The 26,399-nt window shown below is 53.4% G+C and overlaps 30 non-coding genes and 3 pseudogenes across 30 annotated transcripts; all 33 read right to left on the bottom strand.

The window, feature by feature from the left end:
• Nucleotides 1–4,387: 4,387 nt before the first annotated feature.
• Nucleotides 4,388–4,501, bottom strand: LOC121681521. Its single transcript, XR_006022161.1, has one exon. It is a non-coding gene; the product is annotated as a U5 spliceosomal RNA (small nuclear RNA).
• Nucleotides 4,502–4,863: 362 nt separating this feature from the next.
• On the bottom strand, nucleotides 4,864–5,054 carry LOC121683345. Its single transcript, XR_006022750.1, has one exon. It is a non-coding gene; the product is annotated as a U2 spliceosomal RNA (small nuclear RNA).
• Nucleotides 5,055–5,206: 152 nt separating this feature from the next.
• LOC121681517 lies at nucleotides 5,207–5,320 on the bottom strand. Its single transcript, XR_006022159.1, has one exon. It is a non-coding gene; the product is annotated as a U5 spliceosomal RNA (small nuclear RNA).
• Nucleotides 5,321–5,686: 366 nt separating this feature from the next.
• LOC121683578 lies at nucleotides 5,687–5,870 on the bottom strand. The gene has a single exon (XR_006022835.1). It is a non-coding gene; the product is annotated as a U2 spliceosomal RNA (small nuclear RNA).
• A 1,804-nt stretch (nucleotides 5,871–7,674) lies between these two features.
• LOC121681513 lies at nucleotides 7,675–7,788 on the bottom strand. Its single transcript, XR_006022158.1, has one exon. It is a non-coding gene; the product is annotated as a U5 spliceosomal RNA (small nuclear RNA).
• A 365-nt stretch (nucleotides 7,789–8,153) lies between these two features.
• Nucleotides 8,154–8,353, bottom strand: LOC121684041. Its single transcript, XR_006023006.1, has one exon. It is a non-coding gene; the product is annotated as a U2 spliceosomal RNA (small nuclear RNA).
• A 1,667-nt stretch (nucleotides 8,354–10,020) lies between these two features.
• Nucleotides 10,021–10,193, bottom strand: LOC121684642 (annotated as a pseudogene).
• Nucleotides 10,194–10,345: 152 nt separating this feature from the next.
• Nucleotides 10,346–10,459, bottom strand: LOC121681510. The gene has a single exon (XR_006022157.1). It is a non-coding gene; the product is annotated as a U5 spliceosomal RNA (small nuclear RNA).
• A 366-nt stretch (nucleotides 10,460–10,825) lies between these two features.
• On the bottom strand, nucleotides 10,826–11,016 carry LOC121683340. Its single transcript, XR_006022748.1, has one exon. It is a non-coding gene; the product is annotated as a U2 spliceosomal RNA (small nuclear RNA).
• A 152-nt stretch (nucleotides 11,017–11,168) lies between these two features.
• On the bottom strand, nucleotides 11,169–11,282 carry LOC121681505. Its single transcript, XR_006022156.1, has one exon. It is a non-coding gene; the product is annotated as a U5 spliceosomal RNA (small nuclear RNA).
• A 361-nt stretch (nucleotides 11,283–11,643) lies between these two features.
• On the bottom strand, nucleotides 11,644–11,834 carry LOC121683335. The gene has a single exon (XR_006022746.1). It is a non-coding gene; the product is annotated as a U2 spliceosomal RNA (small nuclear RNA).
• Nucleotides 11,835–11,986: 152 nt separating this feature from the next.
• On the bottom strand, nucleotides 11,987–12,100 carry LOC121681495. The gene has a single exon (XR_006022153.1). It is a non-coding gene; the product is annotated as a U5 spliceosomal RNA (small nuclear RNA).
• A 366-nt stretch (nucleotides 12,101–12,466) lies between these two features.
• On the bottom strand, nucleotides 12,467–12,660 carry LOC121683931. Its single transcript, XR_006022957.1, has one exon. It is a non-coding gene; the product is annotated as a U2 spliceosomal RNA (small nuclear RNA).
• Nucleotides 12,661–14,327: 1,667 nt separating this feature from the next.
• Nucleotides 14,328–14,500, bottom strand: LOC121684626 (annotated as a pseudogene).
• A 152-nt stretch (nucleotides 14,501–14,652) lies between these two features.
• On the bottom strand, nucleotides 14,653–14,766 carry LOC121681488. Its single transcript, XR_006022152.1, has one exon. It is a non-coding gene; the product is annotated as a U5 spliceosomal RNA (small nuclear RNA).
• Nucleotides 14,767–15,128: 362 nt separating this feature from the next.
• LOC121683332 lies at nucleotides 15,129–15,319 on the bottom strand. Its single transcript, XR_006022745.1, has one exon. It is a non-coding gene; the product is annotated as a U2 spliceosomal RNA (small nuclear RNA).
• Nucleotides 15,320–15,471: 152 nt separating this feature from the next.
• Nucleotides 15,472–15,585, bottom strand: LOC121681482. Its single transcript, XR_006022151.1, has one exon. It is a non-coding gene; the product is annotated as a U5 spliceosomal RNA (small nuclear RNA).
• Nucleotides 15,586–15,950: 365 nt separating this feature from the next.
• Nucleotides 15,951–16,145, bottom strand: LOC121683959. Its single transcript, XR_006022970.1, has one exon. It is a non-coding gene; the product is annotated as a U2 spliceosomal RNA (small nuclear RNA).
• A 1,734-nt stretch (nucleotides 16,146–17,879) lies between these two features.
• Nucleotides 17,880–18,002, bottom strand: LOC121684661 (annotated as a pseudogene).
• Nucleotides 18,003–18,154: 152 nt separating this feature from the next.
• On the bottom strand, nucleotides 18,155–18,268 carry LOC121681476. Its single transcript, XR_006022150.1, has one exon. It is a non-coding gene; the product is annotated as a U5 spliceosomal RNA (small nuclear RNA).
• Nucleotides 18,269–18,631: 363 nt separating this feature from the next.
• On the bottom strand, nucleotides 18,632–18,822 carry LOC121683329. Its single transcript, XR_006022744.1, has one exon. It is a non-coding gene; the product is annotated as a U2 spliceosomal RNA (small nuclear RNA).
• A 152-nt stretch (nucleotides 18,823–18,974) lies between these two features.
• On the bottom strand, nucleotides 18,975–19,088 carry LOC121681472. The gene has a single exon (XR_006022148.1). It is a non-coding gene; the product is annotated as a U5 spliceosomal RNA (small nuclear RNA).
• A 366-nt stretch (nucleotides 19,089–19,454) lies between these two features.
• LOC121683322 lies at nucleotides 19,455–19,645 on the bottom strand. Its single transcript, XR_006022743.1, has one exon. It is a non-coding gene; the product is annotated as a U2 spliceosomal RNA (small nuclear RNA).
• A 152-nt stretch (nucleotides 19,646–19,797) lies between these two features.
• Nucleotides 19,798–19,911, bottom strand: LOC121681468. Its single transcript, XR_006022147.1, has one exon. It is a non-coding gene; the product is annotated as a U5 spliceosomal RNA (small nuclear RNA).
• A 362-nt stretch (nucleotides 19,912–20,273) lies between these two features.
• On the bottom strand, nucleotides 20,274–20,464 carry LOC121683319. The gene has a single exon (XR_006022742.1). It is a non-coding gene; the product is annotated as a U2 spliceosomal RNA (small nuclear RNA).
• Nucleotides 20,465–20,616: 152 nt separating this feature from the next.
• On the bottom strand, nucleotides 20,617–20,730 carry LOC121681463. The gene has a single exon (XR_006022146.1). It is a non-coding gene; the product is annotated as a U5 spliceosomal RNA (small nuclear RNA).
• Nucleotides 20,731–21,092: 362 nt separating this feature from the next.
• Nucleotides 21,093–21,283, bottom strand: LOC121683318. The gene has a single exon (XR_006022741.1). It is a non-coding gene; the product is annotated as a U2 spliceosomal RNA (small nuclear RNA).
• Nucleotides 21,284–21,435: 152 nt separating this feature from the next.
• LOC121681457 lies at nucleotides 21,436–21,549 on the bottom strand. The gene has a single exon (XR_006022140.1). It is a non-coding gene; the product is annotated as a U5 spliceosomal RNA (small nuclear RNA).
• Nucleotides 21,550–21,916: 367 nt separating this feature from the next.
• LOC121684036 lies at nucleotides 21,917–22,106 on the bottom strand. The gene has a single exon (XR_006023002.1). It is a non-coding gene; the product is annotated as a U2 spliceosomal RNA (small nuclear RNA).
• Nucleotides 22,107–24,156: 2,050 nt separating this feature from the next.
• LOC121681450 lies at nucleotides 24,157–24,270 on the bottom strand. Its single transcript, XR_006022139.1, has one exon. It is a non-coding gene; the product is annotated as a U5 spliceosomal RNA (small nuclear RNA).
• Nucleotides 24,271–24,632: 362 nt separating this feature from the next.
• Nucleotides 24,633–24,823, bottom strand: LOC121683312. Its single transcript, XR_006022739.1, has one exon. It is a non-coding gene; the product is annotated as a U2 spliceosomal RNA (small nuclear RNA).
• A 152-nt stretch (nucleotides 24,824–24,975) lies between these two features.
• On the bottom strand, nucleotides 24,976–25,089 carry LOC121679638. Its single transcript, XR_006021363.1, has one exon. It is a non-coding gene; the product is annotated as a U5 spliceosomal RNA (small nuclear RNA).
• A 354-nt stretch (nucleotides 25,090–25,443) lies between these two features.
• LOC121684212 lies at nucleotides 25,444–25,630 on the bottom strand. Its single transcript, XR_006023066.1, has one exon. It is a non-coding gene; the product is annotated as a U2 spliceosomal RNA (small nuclear RNA).
• Between the last annotated feature and the right edge of the window lie 769 nt (nucleotides 25,631–26,399).

Here is a 26,399-nt window from a genome sequence, read left to right as displayed (position 1 = left end):
GGGGGGGCTAAAAACAGAACACAGTAATAAAAACAAAGGTAAGATAACTGCTTTGAAGATTAAAACCTTACCTTCAAACGTCAACTGTCTTAGTCCCCAGAACCCCAGTCGTTGTCTCACTTTCCCTAACGCGTCAGTCCAGTTGCCCCGTCCACCACCCTCATTGTCAAATTTAATACCTAAAATCTTTATGTCTGTCTGTTTAAAATCTACTGCCAGATCTGGTCTTACGTCACCCCACGGCCCAAAGAGCTGGGCCTCGGACTTGCCCCTGTTGAGCTTGGCGCCCGAGGCCCTTCCGTACCAGTCAGTCAAGTCGAGTGCTCTTTGGGCCGATAAAAAGTCATTCAATAAAAGGGTCACGTCGTCCATGTAAAGTGCGCAAGTCGCAGTCAGTCCACCTGGCAAGTCCAGTCCTTTGATCCATTTGTCCTTTCTCAATATCTGTGCCAGCGGCTCGATGCACGCAACGAACAGGAGTGGGGATAAAGGACACCCCTGGCGGACGCCAGAGCGAACATTTATCGCATTGGTTAGGTGCCCATTTACTCGAATTTTGCTGTTGATGTCTTTATACAGCAATCCCACCCACTTTAAAAACCTCCCTGGAAAACCCATTTTTTGCAGTACCTTTAAAAGGTACTGGTGCGAGACCCGATCAAAAGCTTTCTCAAAATCTAAATTTAGCACTAAAAGCCTAATATTTCTGTCTCTCGCAAAACAGATGGCGTCTCGGACCAGCACTAGGCTGTCCGTGATCCTCCTTCCAGGGACGGCACAGACTTGATCCGGGTGGATCACGTCCTCTAAAACAGTCGACATGCGTAAAGCTAAAAGTCTGCTAAAAAGTTTACAATCACAGTTTAAAAGCGTTATGGGTCTCCAGTTTTTAAGGTCAGTCCTGTCGCCTTTTTTATATAGTAAAGAAACTATCCCTGATCTAAAGCTGTCTGGAAGTCTGTCAAGTTCTTCAAATTCTTTAAAAACAGTCAGCATGTCGTTGGCTAAAATGTCATAAAAGGTAACATAAAATTCCACGGGGAGCCCATCCTCTCCCGGGCATTTTTCTGTTTTAAAACCTTTAAGACATTTTAAAAGCTCAACCAATGTAAAATCCTCTGTTAAAACTTGTTGACTGTTAAGAGTTTTATTTAAAAACTCTAAAACTTCCTCCATCACCTCCTCATGCACCTCTTTCTCGGAGTACAGGTCTTGGTAAAACAGTTGTATAATTTCTAAAATCCCCTCTGTACAATTTTCTTCCCTCCCATCATTTTTTATCTTCATTATCCCACCCCCTCTTGATATTATTTTCTTAAAAAAGTACCTGGTGCATTTTTCTCCTTCTTCTGTTTCTCTTTCTTTGCTTCTTAAAATTGTTCCTTTACTTTTGAATTCGGCTAAAACTGACATTTCTTTTCTTACCTTCTTGATTTCTTCATTAAAATCAAAACCCATGTTTAAAAGGTTAAAATACCTCTGTAGTCTCTTTTGCAGCCCCAACATGCACCTCCTCTCTCTCTCTCTTTTGTCTCTACCTTTAATCTTAAAAAAAGTCTTGGTCTTTCCCTTCACCATCTCCCACCATTGTGCACGTGTATCGAAAAGGTCTTGGAGGGTCTGCCAGAGGCTGAACTGCTCCCTGTATTCTCTGACTATCTCCTCATCCTGTAACAGGGAACAGTTTAGCCTCCACAGCCCTCCACCTACCGTCACACCTGTGGGGAGTGAAAGGGTGCAGGAGAGCATGCAGTGATCGGAAAAGAACATAGGGGACAATGTAGCATCCGTGGGCGGGCAGTCTCTTGTTAAAACATAGTCGATACGGGAGGCTCGGGCGCCGTCACCACTGTGCCAGGTGAAGCCCTCCTCCCGTGGATGCACTTTTCTGTAGCAGTCGACTAAATTAAAATCCCTAACTATATTCTTTAAAAGTACAGATGTCTTATCTACCTTAAAATCTTCCCCTACATTCTTTCTATCCTGTCTGCTTAAAACACAATTAAAATCCCCTCCGACCACTAGGGGAGCCCTCCCTAGCATGTGGGGCTGCAGCTCTTCTAAAAAGTCATGTCGGTCGTGTTTATCATTAAAACCATACACATTAAGAACATTAAAATCCCTGTCTAAAACAGTCAAGTGGGTTAAAAGGGCCCGCCCGGGTCTCACCACCGTGCTGCCCTTCACCGAGATGTGTGGATTCTTGATCAAGATGGCGACCCCGTCCGCTCTGTTAAAATTGGACCCGCTCCACACGGAGGGTCCCGGGGTCCACATCTGTTCCCACTTGCTGTAATTGTTTAAAAAAGGCAAGGAGCACTCTTGCAGCAGAAATATATCTGCATTCAGAGTGCTCAACAGGGATAAAATGCTCTGAGCTCTCACTAGAGTTTTCACACTTCTTACATTGATTGTTGAGATTGTGAGACTCATGAGCAGTATGATAAAAATGAACACGACAGAGTTAAAACACTACAGAGACATGTTTTTAAAACAAGTGGAGATCAACCGGGGTTGATCTCCTGTGACACCTGCTCCTCCTTTATGACCATTGAATTTGGTCCAGAAGGGTCACTGGTGTCTCCAGCGTCGGGCTCGGCAGAGAAAAACTCTTGCGTTGCCCTTGGCGTGGATGCTCTGAGCGCCATCCGCATAAAAGACACTTCACGTCCACCGGGCCACAGTCGATTCAGATCTTCCGAAGAGGAACTATCTGAAGACAGTATCACCCGGTTTTTCTTCTCTGTCATTTCTGACAGAGGAGATTCTAAAGGTCTCTTATGCTGCGCATTGGGGAGTGAAGCAGGTGCTTCAACCCCCTCAGAGGCCACACTCACCTCCTCAGCGGTTTCGGGAGGCGGGGCTTCCTTTTCTCCTTCAGGCTCCTCCTCCGCCTGCTCCATCTCCTTTCCCAGCTGGGAGGGTGTGGCCTCCAATCCGTGCTCTGACTCTGCCTGGGTGTTAGCTTTGCTCGTAGCCGCCCGGCTAGTCCCTGAAGCTGACTGGAGGTTTCCCTCCAAAACTTCAGGGACCACCCCTTCCTCCATTTCGTCCTTCTCTTCCTGTTCTTGTTCTGGGCCATGCGGCCGGGCGGCCATGGCGGCCATTTTGGTAGCCTTTAGCTTGTTGGCAAAAGAGCTAGGGCAATCTCTGTAGAGATGGGATGAAACTCCACAGAGATTACACTTTCTGCCATTTGTGCAATCTTCGAAAAGATGCCCAATTTCTCTACACTTCCTGCATACAATTTCCTGGCACGCTTCGGCAAGATGCCCAAGCTGGCCGCATTTGCGACACAGCTTAGGCATCCCTTGGTAATGAATGTAGCCCCGGTTCTCTCCCAACACAATCATAGACGGAATCTGACGGAGGCCTAGGTAACTGCTCGGGTCTTCCCATTGTTTAATGGGAACTCTCCACGAGCAGTTCCAAATGCCGTCCTCGTCCAAAACCTTAACTGGTGGGCTACGAACCGCGCAAAATCTAGCCAGCCATGTGCTAATGTCTTCCCCAGTCACAGTTTCATTGAACATTCTAACAATCACCACTTTTTGTGAATTGTCCGAAAGTTTCTCAACTTCAAACATGGAGAGCTGGTCTTTACAAGTAACAAACCGTTGCCAAAAACTATTAAGCAGTGAAGCCGAGCGAAAGCTAACATCAAATCCTTTGTTCCCAGGCAGAGTCACCAAACAATTCAGTTCACTAGCATTAAAACCAAGCATTTGTTGGACACACTTTCTTGAAAAGTCCAGTCTGGACATCTCCATAAGTCTTCCATTTCTTGACACGAAATTAAAACGTACGCTGTGGTGCCTCCTCATGCCAGCACGAGCAGCCGACATGGTGGAGGCACCACCAGCCTAAACCTAAACTAAAACCACTAAAACTATAAATACTTAAGACAATAAATTAACTAAAAAGCTATGCTAAAAGGCTAGGCTAAAACAAGCTAAAAACCACACAATAAAAAGGAGCTAAACAGCGCTTACCTGGGCCTGCTGTTTTAAAAGGAACTTCCAAAGGAAGAGGCAGCTGCTTGGACCTGTTAAAAGAGACAAAAAACACAAAACAGTACAAAAAACAAAACGAAAAAACAGTAATTTTTGAGACAGAAAAAACACACAAAACCAATATAACTCCCGGATGAGAGTGTCCAAACCACCACAAGGTAAGGACCGCCTTCCTCTCACCGCGAGTCGACCGCTGTCTTAGCCAAAAGGCCGAGAAGCGATACCCCACAACTGCACGGGGTGCGGCGGCCCCTCTAGCGACGCCCCCCGCGCTCACATGGTTACGGGGGGAGGCGGGGCCAGCAAAAGCGGACCGCCGCCGCCGCCGCCGCAAAACAAAACACCACGACGCTCGACTTTGGACAGGCAGGTGCAGCTCCGCCGAAGCAGAGCTTCCAAAAATACCGTAAACTCGGGGCAGTTCCCCTCCACGGAAATCTTTAGTAAAAGGCGAAAGATTTGTACGAGATGAAGAGAAACCCGAGCGATGGCTGCCACAGGGCACGCCGGACGGAGAGCATGAACGGCGCCGGTCGTGGACGTGAGGGTGACTCCAAGGCGTTGCCCAGTGGCAACAAGACGGCAGTATCAACATCCCCTTTAAATTTAAATGTGTAAAAAAAAAAAAAAAAAAAAAAAAAAAAAAAAAAAAAGAGTAAAAGGGCGGGAAAACCCAAAAGGGGCCGAAAAGGGAGGTGGCGCGGTTGGCCAAAACACCTGGCAAGGACTCCTGCTGCTGCGTCTGCTCTGCTAAGGAGGATTTCATCACAGTCAGTCAGTCAGTCAGTCAGTCAGTCAGTCAGTCAGTCAGTCAGTTCCACTGGGTTGGTTCTTTTCTTACACAGTCAAAGGAATGTGCACCGTTCCCGGAGTCGCTGCAATACCGGGTCGATGCGTGGAGCGGACGGAGCAAGCCCCTCTTCCGTCTCCCTGTTCCAAAAATCAGATTAATATATGGTCCTCGGGTAGAGGACGTATCAGATATTAAACTGATAAGAACAGATACTACACTTGATCTTAGCCAAAAGGCCGAGAAGCGATACCCCACAACTGCACGGGGTGCGGCGGCCCCTCTAGCGACGCCCCCCGCGCTCACATGGTTACGGGGGGAGGCGGGGCCAGCAAAAGCGGACCGCCGCCGCCGCCGCCGCAAAACAAAACACCACGACGCTCGACTTTGGACAGGCAGGTGCAGCTCCGCCGAAGCAGAGCTTCCAAAAATACCGTAAACTCGGGGCAGTTCCCCTCCACGGAAATCTTTAGTAAAAGGCGAAAGATTTGTACGAGATGAAGAGAAACCCGAGCGATGGCTGCCACAGGGCACGCCGGACGGAGAGCATGAACGGCGCCGGTCGTGGACGTGAGGGTGACTCCAAGGCGTTGCCCAGTGGCAACAAGACGGCAGTATCAACATCCCCTTTAAATTTAAATGTGTAAAAAAAAAAAAAAAAAAAAAAAAAAAAAAAAAAAAAGAGTAAAAGGGCGGGAAAACCCAAAAGGGGCCGAAAAGGGAGGTGGCGCGGTTGGCCAAAACACCTGGCAAGGACTCCTGCTGCTGCGTCTGCTCTGCTAAGGAGGATTTCATCACAGTCAGTCAGTCAGTCAGTCAGTCAGTCAGTCAGTCAGTCAGTCAGTCAGTTCCACTGGGTTGGTTCTTTTCTTACACAGTCAAAGGAATGTGCACCGTTCCCGGAGTCGCTGCAATACCGGGTCGATGCGTGGAGCGGACGGAGCAAGCCCCTCTTCCGTCTCCCTGTTCCAAAAATCAGATTAATATATGGTCCTCGGGTAGAGGACGTATCAGATATTAAACTGATAAGAACAGATTTTTTTTTTTTATTGAATATAAACAGTGCGAAGCAGCCTTGAAAATACAACACACAGGAGATACACACAGGATACACACAACACACAAAAGATACAGAAGGAAGTTTAAGTTTAAGCTAAGCTAGAGGCTGCTGCCATAAACAATAACACATAACATAACATAACAACGACCCAGGCACACAGGCCCGGCCAAACACAGTGAATGACATACACACATATACGAAAAACCTTACCCACCCACAACACACTGTTTAATCCACCCAATACATCAAACCAGCACACCCACAAACACAGAAACACAGATACACAACCCCATCACACAAAACACATCAACCCAAACCCATCGTCCGCTTTACGCTCTCCACGTCCCATCCCCCCACCTGAACAGTAGGGGGCGGCCTCTCCCCCCTCCCTAGCCCCTGTGCAGTTCCACCTCCGACCACCGGGGGCGGAGCCCCCACCGGTACAACCACAGTCGTCTCCACCTTCTGCCGGCTCACAGGACCTGCCGTTGCCCTCCCATCCACTAGAGGGCGCTTCACTGCCCCCGCCGCCGCCGACACTTCCACCATCTCCTGCTCCTGCGAAGCAGAAGCATCCGCCCAGCTGGACTCCACCGTCTTCCCCACAGCCACGCCCTCCACGACCTCCAACCCAGCCACACCTTTGACCTTAGGACGGCCATCTTGGGTGCCATGCGGCTTAGCGGTAGCCGTAGCAGCCGAGCAGCCAACCTGGCTACCCTGCGGCCCAGCCACCACACCACCAGCCGACACAGCAGGCACCGGCACCAACACTCCACTCCCAGTCCCCGTCTTCTCCACCACCGGCACCGTCTTTGCAGGCCTCTGCTTCCCCTCACCCGACACCGCGGGAGCCCCCGTACCAAGAGCAGGAGCCCCCGCAGCGCCAGTCACCACCCCAGCATAGCTACGCCGTTTAGCACACCCAGCAAACAAATGATCAGTGCCCCCACATAAAACACACTCCTTCAACTTAACACAATCTTTCACCACGTGTCCCACAGCCCCACAGCGCAAACATGACTTCACATTACATTCCCCACGTAAATGCCCCACACCCCCACACCCCCAGCACTCACTTGGCAAGTCCGGTATGAACACTCTCCCCCGGTCAGGTCCCAGAGCAAACGCGTAGGGAGGCCGCACCACACGACCCCCCGACGAACGAAAGCCCGCAACGAAGCTCCACTTTCCCGTCCAAAATCCATTAGTGTCCAAAATCCGCTGCCCATCCGACAGGTCCACGCAGTACCGTTCCAAAAAGCTCCAGACATCCTCCAACAGCACGTGGGGGTTAAAGACCTGCACGATGACTGTGTTGGTCGCGCCCCACTTCGCCGCACACATCCCCTCCGCCGCCACGATTTTCCCAGACGGAATCGTCCACCGCCGATACCCCTCGGTCATCCCCGCCATCGTCCGGAAGGTCAAATCAAAACAGGTCCCATCCACCGCTCCCTGCAGGCACAGCACCTCCTTGTCCGTCATCCGAAGCCGCTCCTTGACAATCTGTGCTCCGAATACCTCCCGAGTCACCATCTCCCTTTTCTCCACCGGCACCAGGAACCGAATTCCATACTTCGGGATCCCCGTCCACGTTTCAATGGCCACCATCGCTATCTCTGCTACTTGATCTTAGCCAAAAGGCCGAGAAGCGATACCCCACAACTGCACGGGGTGCGGCGGCCCCTCTAGCGACGCCCCCCGCGCTCACATGGTTACGGGGGGAGGCGGGGCCAGCAAAAGCGGACCGCCGCCGCCGCCGCCGCAAAACAAAACACCACGACGCTCGACTTTGGACAGGCAGGTGCAGCTCCGCCGAAGCAGAGCTTCCAAAAATACCGTAAACTCGGGGCAGTTCCCCTCCACGGAAATCTTTAGTAAAAGGCGAAAGATTTGTACGAGATGAAGAGAAACCCGAGCGATGGCTGCCACAGGGCACGCCGGACGGAGAGCATGAACGGCGCCGGTCGTGGACGTGAGGGTGACTCCAAGGCGTTGCCCAGTGGCAACAAGACGGCAGTATCAACATCCCCTTTAAATTTAAATGTGTAAAAAAAAAAAAAAAAAAAAAAAAAAAAAAAAAAAAAAAAGAGTAAAAGGGCGGGAAAACCCAAAAGGGGCCGAAAAGGGAGGTGGCGCGGTTGGCCAAAACACCTGGCAAGGACTCCTGCTGCTGCGTCTGCTCTGCTAAGGAGGATTTCATCACAGTCAGTCAGTCAGTCAGTCAGTCAGTCAGTCAGTCAGTCAGTCAGTTCCACTGGGTTGGTTCTTTTCTTACACAGTCAAAGGAATGTGCACCGTTCCCGGAGTCGCTGCAATACCGGGTCGATGCGTGGAGCGGACGGAGCAAGCCCCTCTTCCGTCTCCCTGTTCCAAAAATCAGATTAATATATGGTCCTCGGGTAGAGGACGTATCAGATATTAAACTGATAAGAACAGATTTTTTTTTTTTTTTTTTTTTTTTTTTTTATTATTCACATAAGCCATAGCACACCACATAGAAAGACATTTGACATGCCATGCCACCACCACAGGGGGTGCTGGTCCTATGCGGCACAGTAGTCCCACCAGCCTTGAAAAACAAACACAAGATATAACACACAAAAGATACAGAAGGAAGTGAAGTCTAGACTAGAGGCTGTGGTAAAATGGGCACGCAGGCCCCAAGGAACCAGGTACACAAGTGAGCTCGGGCACACAGGCCCAGCCAAAAACAAAAAAAATGTCAAGACACACACACACAAAACCAACACGTCCACCCTCAGTACACTTTTAATCCACCCCAACACAACCCAACAACAACACCATCAACAACCCAACACAACCCCAATCAGTCCAACATCCCAGTAGTCCTTTTCAAATTCCCCTCATCCCACCCAAGCAAGTCCCCCGAAGAAGGGGGGGAAGGGGAAGAAATCCCCTCCCTCACAGAGCCTGTCGACCCGTCCGACTCCTCCTCGCCACTAGACGCCGCCACCTCCATGGACCCATCACCACCGTCCTCCACCAGCAGGGCCTCGTACCTATTAGAGACGGAGACCCCGCCCCCACCCTTGCACCGGCGGACCGGAGTCCCCGGCGAACCACCTTCACTCCCGTCCTGCAGGGGGCGCTTCACTGCCCCCGACGCCTTCGCCGCCAACTCAGCCATCTCCGCTTCCTGGGAAGCAGAAGCAGAAGCCCAGTCGTCCACACTCCGCCCACCAGCACCAGTCCCCAAGCGGCCATCTTGACTGCCATGCGGCCTAGCCGTAGCCTTAGCCACCAAGCAGCCATCTTGGCTACCTCGCTGCCCAGCTCCCGAACCACCAAGAGACGCCGCAGGCGCCTTCACTCCACTCGCTCTTGCCACCGTCGCACCAGCCGGCACCGTCTTCACCCCCGCGGGCACGGAAGAGGCCCCCACCGGCACAGTGGAAGCCCCCCCCTGGCGCACCAGCCGCTCAGCCTCCTGGAAACTTTTCCACTTGGCACAAGCCGCAGGCTGATGATCCTTCCCTCCACAATACTCACAGCCCTTCACCAGAGCCGACACGTAACTCCTCCGCTTTTCACAGCCCCCAAAAAGATGGTCCGTCGCCCCACACAAAGAACATTCCCTTAGCTTCTTACAGTCCTTCACCAAGTGTTCCTTAGACCCACACCGCAAACAAGCCAGCACAGTACATTGGCTCCGCAAATGCCCCACACTCCCACAACCCCAACACTCACCCGGCAAGTCCGGAATAACAATCCTCCCTCTGTCAGGCCCCAACATGAAGGCGAAGGGAGGCCGCACCTGGCGATTCCCCTCTGACCGAAACAGCACACGATACGTCCACTTCCCCGTCCAGAAACCGTTGCTGTCCACGACACGCCGTCCCTGCGGTACCTCCGTGCAGTACCGTCCCAGCCAACACCGAACATCCTCTTCCAGCACATGGGGGTTGAAGATCTGGACCACCACGACATTCATCGGACGCCAAAACCTCATCCGTGTTCCAAACTCCAAAGTGTCGACTCGTAGACCTTCCCCAGCCTCCTTCCACCGCCGAACCGCCACCAACATGTCCACCGGCGACCGGAAGGTTACGTCGTAGCCCACCGTCGACGGCAGCAGGCACAGTACCTCCTTGTCCGTTGCCCCCAGCAGCCCCTTCACGATCGCCGCTCCAAAAAGCTCCCTCGAAAACTCCTCCCTCCGCAGCTTCGGGATCCAAAACTGCATTGCATGCTTCGGCACCACCTCCATCGCATTCGCCTCCGACACCGCCATCGCTGTCTCTGGTAGTCCACCTGATAAGAACAGATACTACACTTGATCTTAGCCAAAAGGCCGAGAAGCGATACCCCACAACTGCACGGGGTGCGGCGGCCCCTCTAGCGACGCCCCCCGCGCTCACATGGTTACGGGGGGAGGCGGGGCCAGCAAAAGCGGACCGCCGCCGCCGCCGCCGCAAAACAAAACACCACGACGCTCGACTTTGGACAGGCAGGTGCAGCTCCGCCGAAGCAGAGCTTCCAAAAATACCGTAAACTCGGGGCAGTTCCCCTCCACGGAAATCTTTAGTAAAAGGCGAAAGATTTGTACGAGATGAAGAGAAACCCGAGCGATGGCTGCCACAGGGCACGCCGGACGGAGAGCATGAACGGCGCCGGTCGTGGACGTGAGGGTGACTCCAAGGCGTTGCCCAGTGGCAACAAGACGGCAGTATCAACATCCCCTTTAAATTTAAATGTGTAAAAAAAAAAAAAAAAAAAAAAAAAAAAAAAAAAAAAGAGTAAAAGGGCGGGAAAACCCAAAAGGGGCCGAAAAGGGAGGTGGCGCGGTTGGCCAAAACACCTGGCAAGGACTCCTGCTGCTGCGTCTGCTCTGCTAAGGAGGATTTCATCACAGTCAGTCAGTCAGTCAGTCAGTCAGTCAGTCAGTCAGTCAGTCAGTCAGTTCCACTGGGTTGGTTCTTTTCTTACACAGTCAAAGGAATGTGCACCGTTCCCGGAGTCGCTGCAATACCGGGTCGATGCGTGGAGCGGACGGAGCAAGCCCCTCTTCCGTCTCCCTGTTCCAAAAATCAGATTAATATATGGTCCTCGGGTAGAGGACGTATCAGATATTAAACTGATAAGAACAGATACTACACTTGATCTTAGCCAAAAGGCCGAGAAGCGATACCCCACAACTGCACGGGGTGCGGCGGCCCCTCTAGCGACGCCCCCCGCGCTCACATGGTTACGGGGGGAGGCGGGGCCAGCAAAAGCGGACCGCCGCCGCCGCCGCCGCAAAACAAAACACCACGACGCTCGACTTTGGACAGGCAGGTGCAGCTCCGCCGAAGCAGAGCTTCCAAAAATACCGTAAACTCGGGGCAGTTCCCCTCCACGGAAATCTTTAGTAAAAGGCGAAAGATTTGTACGAGATGAAGAGAAACCCGAGCGATGGCTGCCACAGGGCACGCCGGACGGAGAGCATGAACGGCGCCGGTCGTGGACGTGAGGGTGACTCCAAGGCGTTGCCCAGTGGCAACAAGACGGCAGTATCAACATCCCCTTTAAATTTAAATGTGTAAAAAAAAAAAAAAAAAAAAAAAAAAAAAAAAAAAAGAGTAAAAGGGCGGGAAAACCCAAAAGGGGCCGAAAAGGGAGGTGGCGCGGTTGGCCAAAACACCTGGCAAGGACTCCTGCTGCTGCGTCTGCTCTGCTAAGGAGGATTTCATCACAGTCAGTCAGTCAGTCAGTCAGTCAGTCAGTCAGTCAGTCAGTCAGTTCCACTGGGTTGGTTCTTTTCTTACACAGTCAAAGGAATGTGCACCGTTCCCGGAGTCGCTGCAATACCGGGTCGATGCGTGGAGCGGACGGAGCAAGCCCCTCTTCCGTCTCCCTGTTCCAAAAATCAGATTAATATATGGTCCTCGGGTAGAGGACGTATCAGATATTAAACTGATAAGAACAGATACTACACTTGATCTTAGCCAAAAGGCCGAGAAGCGATACCCCACAACTGCACGGGGTGCGGCGGCCCCTCTAGCGACGCCCCCCGCGCTCACATGGTTACGGGGGGAGGCGGGGCCAGCAAAAGCGGACCGCCGCCGCCGCCGCCGCAAAACAAAACACCACGACGCTCGACTTTGGACAGGCAGGTGCAGCTCCGCCGAAGCAGAGCTTCCAAAAATACCGTAAACTCGGGGCAGTTCCCCTCCACGGAAATCTTTAGTAAAAGGCGAAAGATTTGTACGAGATGAAGAGAAACCCGAGCGATGGCTGCCACAGGGCACGCCGGACGGAGAGCATGAACGGCGCCGGTCGTGGACGTGAGGGTGACTCCAAGGCGTTGCCCAGTGGCAACAAGACGGCAGTATCAACATCCCCTTTAAATTTAAATGTGTAAAAAAAAAAAAAAAAAAAAAAAAAAAAAAAAAAAAAGAGTAAAAGGGCGGGAAAACCCAAAAGGGGCCGAAAAGGGAGGTGGCGCGGTTGGCCAAAACACCTGGCAAGGACTCCTGCTGCTGCGTCTGCTCTGCTAAGGAGGATTTCATCACAGTCAGTCAGTCAGTCAGTCAGTCAGTCAGTCAGTCAGTCAGTCAGTCAGTTCCACTGGGTTGGTTCTTTTCTTACACAGTCAAAGGAATGTGCACCGTTCCCGGAGTCGCTGCAATACCGGGTCGATGCGTGGAGCGGACGGAGCAAGCCCCTCTTCCGTCTCCCTGTTCCAAAAATCAGATTAATATATGGTCCTCGGGTAGAGGACGTATCAGATATTAAACTGATAAGAACAGATTTTTTTTTTTTTTTTTTTTTTTATTATTCACATAAGCCATAGCACACCACATAGAAAGACATTTGACATGCCATGCCACCACCACAGGGGGTGCTGGTCCTATGCGGCACAGTAGTCCCACCAGCCTTGAAAAACAAACACAAGATATAACACACAAAAGATACAGAAGGAAGTGAAGTCTAGACTAGAGGCTGTGGTAAAATGGGCACGCAGGCCCCAAGGAACCAGGTACACAAGTGAGCTCGGGCACACAGGCCCAGCCAAAAACAAAAAAAATGTCAAGACACACAAACACAAAACCAACACGTCCACCCTCAGTACACTTTTAATCCACCCCAACACAACCCAACAACAACAACATCAACAACCCAACACAACCCCAATCAGTCCAACATCCCAGTAGTCCTTTTCAAATTCCCCTCATCCCACCCAAGCAAGTCCCCCGAAGAAGGGGGGGAAGGGGAAGAAATCCCCTCCCTCACAGAGCCTGTCGACCCGTCCGACTCCTCCTCGCCACTAGACGCCGCCACCTCCATGGACCCATCACCACCGTCCTCCACCAGCAGGGCCTCGTACCTATTAGAGACGGAGACCCCGCCCCCACCCTTGCACCGGCGGACCGGAGTCCCCGGCGAACCACCTTCACTCCCGTCCTGCAGGGGGCGCTTCACTGCCCCCGACGCCTTCACCGCCGACTCAGCCATCTCCGCTTCCTGGGAAGCAGAAGCAGAAGCCCAGTCGTCCAAACTCCGCCCACCAGCACCAGTCACCGAGCGGCCATCTTGACTGCCATGCGGCCTAGCCGTAGCCGTAGCCACCAAGCAGCCATCTTGGCTACCTCGCTGCCCTGCTCCCGAACCACCAAGAGACGCCGCAGGCGCCTTCACTCCACTCGCTCTTGCCACCGTCGCACCAACAGGCACCGTCTTCACCCCCGCGGGCACAGAAGAGGCCCCCACCGGCACAGTGGGATCCCCCCCCTGGCGTACCAGCCGCTCCGCCTCCTGGAAACTCTTCCACCTGGCACAAGCCGCAGGCTGATGATCCTTCCCTCCACAATACTCACAGCCCTTCACCAGCGCCGACACGTAGCTCCTCCGCTTTTCACAGCCCCCAAAAAGATGGTCCGTCGCCCCACACAAAGAACATTCCCGTAGCTTCTTACAGTCCTTCACCAAGTGTTCCTTAGACCCACACCGCAAACAAGCCAGCACAGTACATTGACTCCGCAAGTGCCCCGCACTCCCACAACCCCAACACTCACTTGGCAAGTCCGGAATAACAATCCTCCCTCTGTCAGGCCCCAAACTGAAGGCGAAGGGAGGCCGCACCTGGCGATTCCCCTCTGACCGAAACAGCACGTGATACGTCCACTTCCCCGTCCAGAAGCCGTTGCTGTCCACGACACGCCGTCCCTGCGGTACCTCCGTGCAATACCGTCCCAGCCAACACCGAACATCCTCCTCCAGCACGTGGGGGTTGAAGACCTGGACCACCACGACATTCATCGGACGCCAAAACCTCATCCGTATTCCAAACTCCAATCTGTTGACTCGTAGTCCTTCCCCAGCCTCCTTCCACCGCCGAACCGCCACCAACATGTCCACCGGCGACCGGAAGGTTACGTCGTAGCCCAACGTCGACGGCAGCAGGCACAGCACCTCCTTGTCCGTTGCCCCCAGCAGCCCCTTCACGATCGCCGCTCCAAAAAGCTCCCTCGAAAACTCCTCCCTCCGCAGCTTCGGGATCCAAAACTGCATTGCATGCTTCGGCACCACCTCCATCACATTCGCCTCCGACACCGCCATCGCTGTCTCTGGTAGTCCACCTGATAAGAACAGATACTACACTTGATCTTAGCCAAAAGGCCGAGAAGCGATACCCCACAACTGCACGGGGTGCGGCGGCCCCTCTAGCGACGCCCCCCGCGCTCACATGGTTACGGGGGGAGGCGGGGCCAGCAAAAGCGGACCGCCGCCGCCGCCGCCGCAAAACAAAACACCACGACGCTCGACTTTGGACAGGCAGGTGCAGCTCCGCCGAAGCAGAGCTTCCAAAAATACCGTAAACTCGGGGCAGTTCCCCTCCACGGAAATCTTTAGTAAAAGGCGAAAGATTTGTACGAGATGAAGAGAAACCCGAGCGATGGCTGCCACAGGGCACGCCGGACGGAGAGCATGAACGGCGCCGGTCGTGGACGTGAGGGTGACTCCAAGGCGTTGCCCAGTGGCAACAAGACGGCAGTATCAACATCCCCTTTAAATTTAAATGTGTAAAAAAAAAAAAAAAAAAAAAAAAAAAAAAAAAAAAAGAGTAAAAGGGCGGGAAAACCCAAAAGGGGCCGAAAAGGGAGGTGGCGCGGTTGGCCAAAACACCTGGCAAGGACTCCTGCTGCTGCGTCTGCTCTGCTAAGGAGGATTTCATCACAGTCAGTCAGTCAGTCAGTCAGTCAGTCAGTCAGTCAGTCAGTCAGTTCCACTGGGTTGGTTCTTTTCTTACACAGTCAAAGGAATGTGCACCGTTCCCGGAGTCGCTGCAATACCGGGTCGATGCGTGGAGCGGACGGAGCAAGCCCCTCTTCCGTCTCCCTGTTCCAAAAATCAGATTAATATATGGTCCTCGGGTAGAGGACGTATCAGATATTAAACTGATAAGAACAGATACTACACTTGATCTTAGCCAAAAGGCCGAGAAGCGATACCCCACAACTGCACGGGGTGCGGCGGCCCCTCTAGCGACGCCCCCCGCGCTCACATGGTTACGGGGGGAGGCGGGGCCAGCAAAAGCGGACCGCCGCCGCCGCCGCCGCAAAACAAAACACCACGACGCTCGACTTTGGACAGGCAGGTGCAGCTCCGCCGAAGCAGAGCTTCCAAAAATACCGTAAACTCGGGGCAGTTCCCCTCCACGGAAATCTTTAGTAAAAGGCGAAAGATTTGTACGAGATGAAGAGAAACCCGAGCGATGGCTGCCACAGGGCACGCCGGACGGAGAGCATGAACGGCGCCGGTCGTGGACGTGAGGGTGACTCCAAGGCGTTGCCCAGTGGCAACAAGACGGCAGTATCAACATCCCCTTTAAATTTAAATGTGTAAAAAAAAAAAAAAAAAAAAAAAAAATAAAAAAAAAGAGTAAAAGGGCGGGAAAACCCAAAAGGGGCCGAAAAGGGAGGTGGCGCGGTTGGCCAAAACACCTGGCAAGGACTCCTGCTGCTGCGTCTGCTCTGCTAAGGAGGATTTCATCACAGTCAGTCAGTCAGTCAGTCAGTCAGTCAGTCAGTCAGTCAGTCAGTCAGTTCCACTGGGTTGGTTCTTTTCTTACACAGTCAAAGGAATGTGCACCGTTCCCGGAGTCGCTGCAATACCGGGTCGATGCGTGGAGCGGACGGAGCAAGCCCCTCTTCCGTCTCCCTGTTCCAAAAATCAGATTAATATATGGTCCTCGGGTAGAGGACGTATCAGATATTAAACTGATAAGAACAGATTTTTTTTTTTTTTTTTTTTTTTTATTATTCACATAAGCCATAACAGACCACATAGGAAGACACTTGGCGTGCCATACCACCACCACAGAGGGCGCTGGTCCTATGCGGCACAGAGGTCCCACCAGCCTTGAAAAACAAACACACAGAAGATACATATAACACACAAAAGATACAGAAAGAAGTGAAGACTAGACTAGAGGCTGTGGTAAAATGGGCACGCAGGCCCCAAGGCACCAGGTACATAAAGGAGCTCGGGCACACAGGCCCAGCCAAAAAAACAAAAAAATGTCAAGACACACATACACAAAACCAACACGTCCACCCACAGTACACTTTTAATCCACCCCCACACAACCCAACAACAGCAACATCAACATCCCAACACAACCCGCAACCCCAATCAGTCCAACATCCCAGTAGTCCTTTTCAAATTGACCTCATCCCACCCCAGCAAGTCCCCCGAAGAAGGGGGAGAAGGGGAAGGACTCCCCTCCCTCACAGAGCCTGTCGACCCGTCCGACTCCTCCTCACCACTAGATGCCGCCACCTCCATGGATCCAACACCACCGTCCTCCACCAGCAGGGCCTCCAACCTGTTAGAGACAGAGACCCCGCCCCCACCCTTGCACCGGCGGACCGGAGTCCCCGGCGACCCACCTTCACTCCCGTCCTGCAGGGGGCGCTTCACTGCCCCCGACGCCTTCACCGCCAGCTCTGCCATCTCCGCTTCCTGGGAAGCAGAGGCCTCCGCCCAGTCGTCCACTCTCCGCCCACCAGCACCAGCCTCCCGGCGGCCATCTTGTTTGCCATGCGGCCTAGCCGTAGCCTTAGCCACCAAGCAGCCATCTTGGCTACCTAGCTGCCCAGCTCCCGAACCTCCAAGAGACGCCGCAGGCGCCTCCACTCCACTCGCTCTTGCCACCGTCGCACCAGCCGGCACCGTCTTCACCCCCGCGGGCACAGCAGAGGCCCCCACCGGCACAGTGGAAGCCCCCCCCTGGCGCACCAGCCGCTCAGCCTCCTGGAACTTCTTCCACTTGGCACAAGCCGAAGGTACATGATCTGTCCCCCCACAATATTCACAGCCCTTCAACACAGCAGCCACGTAACTCCTCCGCTTGCCACAGCCCCCAAAAAGGTGATCCGTCGCCCCACACAAAGAACATTCCCTCAACTTCTTGCAGTCCTTCACCAAGTGTTCCTTCGACCCACACCGCAAACAAGCCAGCACAGTGCATTGACTCCGCAAATGCCCCACACTCCCACAACCCCAACACTCACTTGGCAAGTCCGGAGTGATAATCCTCCCTCTATCAGACCCCAGCATGAAGGCGAAAGGAGGCCTCACCTGGCGATCCCCCTCTGACCGAAACATCACGGAGTACGACCACTTCCCCGTCCAGAAGCCGTTCACATCCACGACGCGCCGTCCCTGCGGCACCTCCGTGCAGTACCGCCCCAGCAGACAACGGACATCCTCTTCCAGCACGTGGGGGTTGAAGACCTGCACCACCACGGTATTCTTCGGACGCCAGAACCTCATTCGCAGTCCAAACTCCACCGTGCCGACCCGTAGACCTTCCCCAGCCTCCTTCCACTGCCGAACCGCGACCAACATATCCACCGGCGACCGGAAGGTCACGTCGTAACCCACCGTCGACGCCAGCAGGCACAACACCTCCTTATCTGTTGCCCTCAGCAGCCCCTTCACGATTGCCGCTCCAAACAGCTCCCTGGAAAACTCCTCCCTCCGCAGCTTCGGGATCCAGAATTGCATGGCGTACTTCGGCACCACATCCACCGCATCCGCCTCAGACACCGCCATCGCTGTCTCGGGTAGTCCTAGTTGTCAAGAACAGATACTACACTTGATCTTAGCCAAAAGGCCGAGAAGCGATACCCCACAACTGCACGGGGTGCGGCGGCCCCTCTAGCGACGCCCCCCGCGCTCACATGGTTACGGGGGGAGGCGGGGCCAGCAAAAGCGGACCGCCGCCGCCGCCGCCGCAAAACAAAACACCACGACGCTCGACTTTGGACAGGCAGGTGCAGCTCCGCCGAAGCAGAGCTTCCAAAAATACCGTAAACTCGGGGCAGTTCCCCTCCACGGAAATCTTTAGTAAAAGGCGAAAGATTTGTACGAGATGAAGAGAAACCCGAGCGATGGCTGCCACAGGGCACGCCGGACGGAGAGCATGAACGGCGCCGGTCGTGGACGTGAGGGTGACTCCAAGGCGTTGCCCAGTGGCAACAAGACGGCAGTATCAACATCCCCTTTAAATTTAAATGTGTAAAAAAAAAAAAAAAAAAAAAAAAAAAAAAAAAAAAAAGAGTAAAAGGGCGGGAAAACCCAAAAGGGGCCGAAAAGGGAGGTGGCGCGGTTGGCCAAAACACCTGGCAAGGACTCCTGCTGCTGCGTCTGCTCTGCTAAGGAGGATTTCATCACAGTCAGTCAGTCAGTCAGTCAGTCAGTCAGTCAGTCAGTCAGTCAGTTCCACTGGGTTGGTTCTTTTCTTACACAGTCAAAGGAATGTGCACCGTTCCCGGAGTCGCTGCAATACCGGGTCGATGCGTGGAGCGGACGGAGCAAGCCCCTCTTCCGTCTCCCTGTTCCAAAAATCAGATTAATATATGGTCCTCGGGTAGAGGACGTATCAGATATTAAACTGATAAGAACAGATACTACACTTGATCTTAGCCAAAAGGCCGAGAAGCGATACCCCACAACTGCACGGGGTGCGGCGGCCCCTCTAGCGACGCCCCCCGCGCTCACATGGTTACGGGGGGAGGCGGGGCCAGCAAAAGCGGACCGCCGCCGCCGCCGCCGCAAAACAAAACACCACGACGCTCGACTTTGGACAGGCAGGTGCAGCTCCGCCGAAGCAGAGCTTCCAAAAATACCGTAAACTCGGGGCAGTTCCCCTCCACGGAAATCTTTAGTAAAAGGCGAAAGATTTGTACGAGATGAAGAGAAACCCGAGCGATGGCTGCCACAGGGCACGCCGGACGGAGAGCATGAACGGCGCCGGTCGTGGACGTGAGGGTGACTCCAAGGCGTTGCCCAGTGGCAACAAGACGGCAGTATCAACATCCCCTTTAAATTTAAATGTGTAAAAAAAAAAAAAAAAAAAAAAAAAAAAAAAAAAAAAGAGTAAAAGGGCGGGAAAACCCAAAAGGGGCCGAAAAGGGAGGTGGCGCGGTTGGCCAAAACACCTGGCAAGGACTCCTGCTGCTGCGTCTGCTCTGCTAAGGAGGATTTCATCACAGTCAGTCAGTCAGTCAGTCAGTCAGTCAGTCAGTCAGTCAGTCAGTCAGTTCCACTGGGTTGGTTCTTTTCTTACACAGTCAAAGGAATGTGCACCGTTCCCGGAGTCGCTGCAATACCGGGTCGATGCGTGGAGCGGACGGAGCAAGCCCCTCTTCCGTCTCCCTGTTCCAAAAATCAGATTAATATATGGTCCTCGGGTAGAGGACGTATCAGATATTAAACTGATAAGAACAGATACTACACTTGATCTTAGCCAAAAGGCCGAGAAGCGATACCCCACAACTGCACGGGGTGCGGCGGCCCCTCTAGCGACGCCCCCCGCGCTCACATGGTTACGGGGGGAGGCGGGGCCAGCAAAAGCGGACCGCCGCCGCCGCCGCCGCAAAACAAAACACCACGACGCTCGACTTTGGACAGGCAGGTGCAGCTCCGCCGAAGCAGAGCTTCCAAAAATACCGTAAACTCGGGGCAGTTCCCCTCCACGGAAATCTTTAGTAAAAGGCGAAAGATTTGTACGAGATGAAGAGAAACCCGAGCGATGGCTGCCACAGGGCACGCCGGACGGAGAGCATGAACGGCGCCGGTCGTGGACGTGAGGGTGACTCCAAGGCGTTGCCCAGTGGCAACAAGACGGCAGTATCAACATCCCCTTTAAATTTAAATGTGTAAAAAAAAAAAAAAAAAAAAAAAAAAAAAAAAAAAAAGAGTAAAAGGGCGGGAAAACCCAAAAGGGGCCGAAAAGGGAGGTGGCGCGGTTGGCCAAAACACCTGGCAAGGACTCCTGCTGCTGCGTCTGCTCTGCTAAGGAGGATTTCATCACAGTCAGTCAGTCAGTCAGTCAGTCAGTCAGTCAGTCAGTCAGTCAGTTCCACTGGGTTGGTTCTTTTCTTACACAGTCAAAGGAATGTGCACCGTTCCCGGAGTCGCTGCAATACCGGGTCGATGCGTGGAGCGGACGGAGCAAGCCCCTCTTCCGTCTCCCTGTTCCAAAAATCAGATTAATATATGGTCCTCGGGTAGAGGACGTATCAGATATTAAACTGATAAGAACAGATACTACACTTGATCTTAGCCAAAAGGCCGAGAAGCGATACCCCACAACTGCACGGGGTGCGGCGGCCCCTCTAGCGACGCCCCCCGCGCTCACATGGTTACGGGGGGAGGCGGGGCCAGCAAAAGCGGACCGCCGCCGCCGCCGCCGCAAAACAAAACACCACGACGCTCGACTTTGGACAGGCAGGTGCAGCTCCGCCGAAGCAGAGCTTCCAAAAATACCGTAAACTCGGGGCAGTTCCCCTCCACGGAAATCTTTAGTAAAAGGCGAAAGATTTGTACGAGATGAAGAGAAACCCGAGCGATGGCTGCCACAGGGCACGCCGGACGGAGAGCATGAACGGCGCCGGTCGTGGACGTGAGGGTGACTCCAAGGCGTTGCCCAGTGGCAACAAGACGGCAGTATCAACATCCCCTTTAAATTTAAATGTGTAAAAAAAAAAAAAAAAAAAAAAAAAAAAAAAAAAAAAGAGTAAAAGGGCGGGAAAACCCAAAAGGGGCCGAAAAGGGAGGTGGCGCGGTTGGCCAAAACACCTGGCAAGGACTCCTGCTGCTGCGTCTGCTCTGCTAAGGAGGATTTCATCACAGTCAGTCAGTCAGTCAGTCAGTCAGTCAGTCAGTCAGTCAGTCAGTTCCACTGGGTTGGTTCTTTTCTTACACAGTCAAAGGAATGTGCACCGTTCCCGGAGTCGCTGCAATACCGGGTCGATGCGTGGAGCGGACGGAGCAAGCCCCTCTTCCGTCTCCCTGTTCCAAAAATCAGATTAATATATGGTCCTCGGGTAGAGGACGTATCAGATATTAAACTGATAAGAACAGATACTACACTTGATCTTAGCCAAAAGGCCGAGAAGCGATACCCCACAACTGCACGGGGTGCGGCGGCCCCTCTAGCGACGCCCCCCGCGCTCACATGGTTACGGGGGGAGGCGGGGCCAGCAAAAGCGGACCGCCGCCGCCGCCGCCGCAAAACAAAACACCACGACGCTCGACTTTGGACAGGCAGGTGCAGCTCCGCCGAAGCAGAGCTTCCAAAAATACCGTAAACTCGGGGCAGTTCCCCTCCACGGAAATCTTTAGTAAAAGGCGAAAGATTTGTACGAGATGAAGAGAAACCCGAGCGATGGCTGCCACAGGGCACGCCGGACGGAGAGCATGAACGGCGCCGGTCGTGGACGTGAGGGTGACTCCAAGGCGTTGCCCAGTGGCAACAAGACGGCAGTATCAACATCCCCTTTAAATTTAAATGTGTAAAAAAAAAAAAAAAAAAAAAAAAAAAAAAAAAAAAAAGAGTAAAAGGGCGGGAAAACCCAAAAGGGGCCGAAAAGGGAGGTGGCGCGGTTGGCCAAAACACCTGGCAAGGACTCCTGCTGCTGCGTCTGCTCTGCTAAGGAGGATTTCATCACAGTCAGTCAGTCAGTCAGTCAGTCAGTCAGTCAGTCAGTCAGTCAGTCAGTTCCACTGGGTTGGTTCTTTTCTTACACAGTCAAAGGAATGTGCACCGTTCCCGGAGTCGCTGCAATACCGGGTCGATGCGTGGAGCGGACGGAGCAAGCCCCTCTTCCGTCTCCCTGTTCCAAAAATCAGATTAATATATGGTCCTCGGGTAGAGGACGTATCAGATATTAAACTGATAAGAACAGATTTTTTTTTTTTTTATTCACATATTATGCGAAGCGGATCAGATAAATCAGATCAAGAACAAACCATACAGTAATCCATACAGACAACCATAAAAACCATAGCAAAACACCCATCGTCTCCAACATACGCACGTACTAGGGCTATAGCATGTCCCACAAGACTTTATTCAGCCCATTTCACAAAGCTACAAAAAAAATCACAAGCCCATCACCAAACACACATCACAACACAAAGTCATAACTTCTAGGCTCCACCAGAACAGTAGTAGCCTTCACATTGTCCTCATCGCACCCCAGAAGAGAATCCGGGGAGGCCCCGCCTCCAGCCACCACGACACAACTGGCCTTGGCGCCCACGGCCTCCATATCATCGCCGTCGACCTTGCAAACACACCTCAGTCACTTCCACTTGACTCGACCATGCCCGTCAACTGCTTCAAATTCTTCTCGTCCCAGCCCAGAAGCAAATCCGCGCCGACCACCAACTCCTCGCCGGGCCTGCCGTCCTCGACCTCGATCTCCTCCTCGCTGTCGTCATCGCCATCATCTTCCTCCAGGGGGGTGACCTGGCCAAACACCTGCACTGTCTGGCACGACCTGAGGCGGCGCACCGGAGTCTCCTCCGACCCGCTGTCCTCCAGGGGGCGCTTCCCTGTAGCTGGTGCCACTCCTGTGATCACCACCTCCTCATCGAAGGGGCAATCAGCCCACGACCTAGGTGAAACCTCTCTCGCCGACTCATCCACAGCAACACCAGAACACGTCTCCTCAGCCACAGCCTGGGGGGGGTCAGCCCGAGGTCCAGGAGAAACCACGGGAACACCAGAACACGTCTCCTCGGCCACAGCCTGTGGGGAATCAGCCGTAGGCCCAGGGGAAAGCACACTAACAACATTAACAGCCTGGGGAGCTGCAAACTGAGATGAACCCTCCGGGGCGGAAACAGAGGGCCTCTCAGCAGCAGCTCCATGTGCACTCACCACCTGCTCGCTGCTAGCCACCATCTTTGCTACCACATGGCTCACCACCTGCTCATCGTTAGCCGCCATCTTAGCGACCGCATGGCCGCCGTCAGACAAAGGATCAGCAAGCCTCGAAAGAGTCCTCCCGGGGGGCATAGGGGACTCCTCTCCAGCAGCCGACCGCACGTCCGTCGGTCCTCGACCCTCAGACTTTTCACGACCCACAGCAGCTCTCCTTCGACCTGGGCAAGCTCTAAACAGGTGCTCCGAAGACCCACAAAGACTGCAGGTCTTCGGAGCCAAACATTTCGCCGCCATGTGCTCCGTAGAGCCGCAATGGCGGCACCTGGTTACTTTGCAGTCCTCTCTTACATGTCCATTCTCCCCACACTTCCAACAACCCCCAGGCCTCCCAGGGACAAACAAGTAGCCCCTGTCTGGCCCCAAGGCGAAGGACTGGGGAGGCGAAGCCCCCGCTTTAAAGCGCACTTTAAACCTTCTCCTTCCCGTCCAGAAACCCCTTGAATCAGTCACTTTAGCACCCTCTCTCACATCACGGCAATACCTCTTCAAAAAAGCAACAATATCTTCTTCTAACACAAAAGGATTGAACATGTGCACAAAAACATGAGTCTCTGACGAAAAAAACACCATACCCTTAAAAAAATCCACATGTAACTTCTCATTAATCCTCTTCTTAGCCATTTCAAAAAACATTTCAGTCCGAAAAGTAACATCAAACGTACCTTGAGGCCGATACTCCTGCAAGCAAAGGACCTCCCGCACTCCCAAATCCAAAGTGTCCAGCAAAACCTTGTCCGAAAAGTACTCCCTCTTCATCTCCGTCCTCCTGCTCACCGGAACCACAAAACGGATCGTGTTCCTCAATCTCAATGGGCCCAACGTCCCCATCGCCTTCCCGTCGCGTGAACGATATGCTCCACTTGATCTTAGCCAAAAGGCCGAGAAGCGATACCCCACAACTGCACGGGGTGCGGCGGCCCCTCTAGCGACGCCCCCCGCGCTCACATGGTTACGGGGGGAGGCGGGGCCAGCAAAAGCGGACCGCCGCCGCCGCCGCCGCAAAACAAAACACCACGACGCTCGACTTTGGACAGGCAGGTGCAGCTCCGCCGAAGCAGAGCTTCCAAAAATACCGTAAACTCGGGGCAGTTCCCCTCCACGGAAATCTTTAGTAAAAGGCGAAAGATTTGTACGAGATGAAGAGAAACCCGAGCGATGGCTGCCACAGGGCACGCCGGACGGAGAGCATGAACGGCGCCGGTCGTGGACGTGAGGGTGACTCCAAGGCGTTGCCCAGTGGCAACAAGACGGCAGTATCAACATCCCCTTTAAATTTAAATGTGTAAAAAAAAAAAAAAAAAAAAAAAAAAAAAAAAAAAAAGAGTAAAAGGGCGGGAAAACCCAAAAGGGGCCGAAAAGGGAGGTGGCGCGGTTGGCCAAAACACCTGGCAAGGACTCCTGCTGCTGCGTCTGCTCTGCTAAGGAGGATTTCATCACAGTCAGTCAGTCAGTCAGTCAGTCAGTCAGTCAGTCAGTCAGTCAGTTCCACTGGGTTGGTTCTTTTCTTACACAGTCAAAGGAATGTGCACCGTTCCCGGAGTCGCTGCAATACCGGGTCGATGCGTGGAGCGGACGGAGCAAGCCCCTCTTCCGTCTCCCTGTTCCAAAAATCAGATTAATATATGGTCCTCGGGTAGAGGACGTATCAGATATTAAACTGATAAGAACAGATACTACACTTGATCTTAGCCAAAAGGCCGAGAAGCGATACCCCACAACTGCACGGGGTGCGGCGGCCCCTCTAGCGACGCCCCCCGCGCTCACATGGTTACGGGGGGAGGCGGGGCCAGCAAAAGCGGACCGCCGCCGCCGCCGCCGCAAAACAAAACACCACGACGCTCGACTTTGGACAGGCAGGTGCAGCTCCGCCGAAGCAGAGCTTCCAAAAATACCGTAAACTCAGGGCAGTTCCCCTCCACGGAAATCTTTAGTAAAAGGCGAAAGATTTGTACGAGATGAAGAGAAACCCGAGCGATGGCTGCCACAGGGCACGCCGGACGGAGAGCATGAACGGCGCCGGTCGTGGACGTGAGGGTGACTCCAAGGCGTTGCCCAGTGGCAACAAGACGGCAGTATCAACATCCCCTTTAAATTTAAATGTGTAAAAAAAAAAAAAAAAAAAAAAAAAAAAAAAAAAAAAGAGTAAAAGGGCGGGAAAACCCAAAAGGGGCCGAAAAGGGAGGTGGCGCGGTTGGCCAAAACACCTGGCAAGGACTCCTGCTGCTGCGTCTGCTCTGCTAAGGAGGATTTCATCACAGTCAGTCAGTCAGTCAGTCAGTCAGTCAGTCAGTCAGTTCCACTGGGTTGGTTCTTTTCTTACACAGTCAAAGGAATGTGCACCGTTCCCGGAGTCGCTGCAATACCGGGTCGATGCGTGGAGCGGACGGAGCAAGCCCCTCTTCCGTCTCCCTGTTCCAAAAATCAGATTAATATATGGTCCTCGGGTAGAGGACGTATCAGATATTAAACTGGTAAGAACAGATTTTTTATATTGAAGTTTATTCATTCCAAAACATAACACAAAACATAGTTACAGCCAGAAAATGAAGAACACAGAAAGCACAGAAAGAGAAAAAGAGAAAAAAGAAAGGCTGCAACATACGGGCACAAACGCCCCATAGAAAAGAACTCGGGCACACAGGCCCAGCCAAAGACAAAACCCCCTAACTCAATCCCAACCCACCCACACATACACTTTTAATCCACCCCAACACAGCCACGCAACAGCAACAACAACATCCCAACACAACCCCAATCAGCTCCACATCCCAGTAGTCCTTTTCAAATTCACCTCATCCCACCCAAGCAAGTCCTCCGAAGAAGGGGGAGAAGGGGAAGAAATCCCCTCCCTCACAGAGCCTGTCGACCCGTCCGACTCCTCCTCGCCACTAGATGCCGCCACCTCCATGGACCCATCACCACCGTCCTCCACCAGCAGGGCCTCGTACCTATTAGAGACGGAGACCCCGCCCCCACCCTTGCACCGGCGGACCGGAGTCCCCGGCGAGCCACCTTCACTCCCGTCCTGCAGGGGGCGCTTCGCTGCCCCCGACGCCTTCGCCGCCATCTCAGCCATCTCCGCTTCCTGGGAAGCAGAAGCAGAAGCCCAATCGTCTACACTCCGCCCACCAGCACCAGTCACCAAGCTGCCATCTTGACTGCCATGCGGCCTAGCCGTAGCCTTAGCCACCAAGCAGCCATCTTGGCTACCTCGCTGCCCAGCTCCCGAACCACCACGAGACGCCGCAGGCGCCTTCACTCCGCTCGCTCTTGCCACCGTCGCAC

This window comes from Alosa sapidissima, chromosome 1, assembly GCF_018492685.1.
Source record: "Alosa sapidissima isolate fAloSap1 chromosome 1, fAloSap1.pri, whole genome shotgun sequence".
Classification (NCBI taxonomy): Eukaryota; Metazoa; Chordata; class Actinopteri; order Clupeiformes; family Clupeidae; genus Alosa; species Alosa sapidissima.
The sequence above is the reverse complement of the archived record's forward strand: the minus strand, read 5'-3'. Positions and strand labels throughout refer to the sequence as shown.